This window comes from Equus caballus, chromosome 3 (genome assembly GCF_041296265.1).
Source record: "Equus caballus isolate H_3958 breed thoroughbred chromosome 3, TB-T2T, whole genome shotgun sequence".
NCBI classification, from domain to species: domain Eukaryota; kingdom Metazoa; phylum Chordata; class Mammalia; order Perissodactyla; family Equidae; genus Equus; species Equus caballus.
In genome coordinates, this window is record NC_091686.1 from 32,740,238 (window position 1) to 32,743,717 (window position 3,480).

At 51.1% G+C, this 3,480-nt stretch overlaps 1 pseudogene; it reads left to right on the forward strand.

The window, feature by feature from the left end:
* The first annotated feature begins 393 nt into the window (after positions 1-393).
* On the forward strand, positions 394-2,570 carry LOC100070389 (Y-box-binding protein 1 pseudogene; annotated as a pseudogene).
* The last annotated feature ends 910 nt before the right edge of the window (positions 2,571-3,480 follow it).

Consider the following 3,480-nt stretch of genomic DNA (forward strand, 5'->3'; position numbering starts at 1 on the left):
GACTCGCCCTGCAGCTCCGGTGGCCATCAGAAGGGGCCACAGGGGCTTAACCCCGCCTGAGGGAGGCTGACCCACCCCCTCCTCACACCCCAGGCTGGCTGTGGTCCCGTCCTCAGCTGATGAGGCTCCCGTCTCTGCGTCCCCTGCCTGGCCCGGGGCCTGGCACACGTTGGTCTGGCGAGGGCTGTCGACTGGAGAGTAGGAGACAGCGTCTGCCTGAGCTGGCGGGATCAGTGGAGTGAGTTGCGCTCCGCCTTCCGCCGGCATCGGTGGGAGGGAGGCAGCAGGTCCGGAACCCCCAACCCGGCTTGATGCCTCAGCAAGCCCCCTCCAAGGTGGTGAGACCTTAGGCAAGTCACTCAGCCTTTCTGAGTCCCAGTTTTTCACCCTAACATGGGGTGAGGAGCACAAGCCCAGACAGCTGAAGGCGGGACCGAAATAGAGAGTGCGCATGAATTCCCTGTGACTTCGAGAGAACCAGACAGAGCACAGCCAATGCTCGTTTTCAGCTAAGTACCAGACACACCCTGTTTTAAGTACTGACTTTACATGGCCTTCTGAGGCAGGTGCTGCTATTACCCCCTCGTATAGATGAGGTGACTGACGCCTGAAGAGGTGCTGTCACTGACCCCGGGTCTCAGCCTGGTGGGTGACAGAGCCTGGGTACTTTGCTGCCTGTCAATGAACGCTGTTGATGGGAGTCAGGTGAGAATGCAGCAATCCCCCCCACGGCGCGAATCGTGCAGGAGACGGCAGATCTGGAACAGCCCCTCAAAAGCCCAGGCCGTCTCAGCAGCAGAAACAGCAGCACCCGCCAACGGACGGAAAGTCACGAGAGCCAGTGGCCACTTCAGTAAAATTAACAACTTCAAAAGACACCATTAAGAAAATGAAAAGCGAAGCTGCAGACCGAGAGAGCACATTTGCAAATCATTTATCTGATAGGGGACTGCGTACATCCAGAACTTAGAACTCATTGGCAAGTAGGCACATAACCCAATTAAAAAATTAAATTTAAATTTAAAAAATTAAATTAAAAAAATTAGATATTTTACCAAAGAAGATACACAAATGGTCAAGAAGCACATGAAAAGAAGCTCCATATCATTAGTCGTGAGGGAAATGCAAATCGAAAGCTCACTGAAATGCCACTTCACATCCATTAGGATGGCTGGAATTTTTTTAAAAAAGGAAAATAACAAATGTTGGTGAAGATGTGGAGAAATTCTTATATTACTGCTGGCAATGTAAAAAGGATGCAGCCACTCTGGAAAATAGTTTGGCAGATTCTTAAAAAGTTAAACGTTTAGAGTTCGATCGGTAGCGGGAGCGGAGAGCGGACCCCAGAGAGCCCTGAGCAGCCCCACCGCCGCCGCCGGCCTAGTTACCATCACACCCCGGGAGGAGCCGCAGCTGCCGCAGCCGGCCCCAGTCACCAGCACCGCAACCACGAGCAGCGAGGCCGAGACCCAGCAGCCGCCCGCCGCACCCCCCTCCACCGCCCCCGCCCTCGCCCCCGCCCTCCGCGCTGCCGACACCAAGCCCGGCACCACGGGCAGTGGCGCAGGGAGCGGCGGCCCGGGCAGCCTCACATCGGCGGCGCCTGCCGGCGGGGACAAGAAGGTCATCTCAACGAAGGTTTTGGGAACAGTAAAATGGTCCAATGTAAGAAACGGATATGGTTTCATCAACAGGAATGACACCAAGGAAGATGTATTTGTACACCAGACTGCCATAAAGAAGAATAACCCCAGGAAGTACCTTCGCAGTGTAGGAGATGGAGAGACTGTGGAGTTTGATGTTGTTGAAGGAGAAAAGGGTGCGGAGTCGGCAAATGTTACAGGTCCTGGTGGAGTTCCAGTGCAAGGCAGTAAATATGCAGCAGACCGTAACCATTATAGACGCTGTCCACGTCGCAGGGGTCCTCCACGCAATTACCAGCAGAATTACCAGAATAGTGAGAGAGGGGAAAAGAATGAGGGATCGGAGAGCGCTCCCGAAGGCCAGGCCCAACAGCGCCGGCCCTACCGCAGGCAACGGTTCCCACCTTACTACATGCGGAGACCCTATGGGCGTCGACCACAGTATTCCAACCCTCCTGTGCAAGGAGAAGTGATGGAGGGTGCTGACAACCAGGGTGCAGGAGAACAAGGTAGACCAGTGAGGCAGAATATGTATCCGGGTTATAGACCACGATTCCGCAGGGGCCCTCCTGGCCAAAGACAGCCCAGAGAGGATGGCAATGAAGAAGATAAGGAAATTCAAGGCGATGAGACCCACGGTCAGCAGCCACCTCAACGTCGGTACCGCCGCAACTTCAATTACTGACGCAGATGCCCAGAAAACCCTAAACCACAAGATGGCAAAGAGACAAAAGCAGCCGATCCACCAGCTGAGAATTCGTCCGCTCCCCAGGCTGAGCAGGGCGGGGCTGAGTAAGTGCCGGCTTACCATCTCTGCCATCGTCCGGTTTAGTCATCCAACAAGAAGAAATGAATATGAAATTCCAGCAATAAGAAATGAACAAAAGATTGGAGCTGAAGACCTTAAGTGCTTGCTTTTGGCCTGTTGACCAGATAAGGAGAGAACTATCTGCATTATCTATGCAGCGTGGGGTTTTTAGTATTTTTACCTAAAGATGTCTCTTTTTGGTAATGACAACTGTGTTTTTTTTTTTTTTTAAAAAGCCTGGTTTTTCTCAATACACCTTTAAAGGTTTTTAAATTGTTTCATATCTGGTCAAGTTGAGATTTTTAAGAACCTCATTTTTAATTTGTAATAAAAGTTTACAACTTGATTTTTTCAAAAAAGTCAACAAACTGCAAGCCCCTGTTAATAAAGGTCTTAAAAAAAAAAAAGTTAAACGTTTATTGACCATACAATCCATCAATTCCACTTCTAGGTACCCATCCAAGAGAAACGAAAACATATGTCCCTACAAAGCCTTGTACACGAGTGTTCGCAGAAGCATGATTCACAACAGTGAAAAGGTGGAAACAACCCAGATGTCCATCCTGGTGATGGACAACAAGTTGTGGTCCATCCATACCATGGAATATTACTGAGCCGTAAGAAGGAATGAAGCCCCGACACGCTACGACGTGGATGCACCTCAAAACCGTCATGCAGAACGCAGGAAGCCAGACATGAGAGGCCACAGATGGTCTGATTCCATGTAGAGGAAACGTCCAGAACAGGCAAATGTATGGAGAAACAGAAAGCAGATTGGTGGTTGCCAGGGGTCGGGGCTGGGAATAAGGAGAGGCTGCAGATGGGCAGAGGGATCTGTAAATTTGCTAAAAATTCTTGAATTGTGCACTTAAAACAGGTGACTTTTATGGTATGCAAGTTACACCTCATTAAAGCTGTAACACGACCACCACCACCACAGCTGCCACGTTAACACCTCCGAGGGGCAGCCACCTGAGCCGAGGCAGGAAGAGGCAGCTCCCCCAGGGACGCACCGGCCAGGTGACAAGG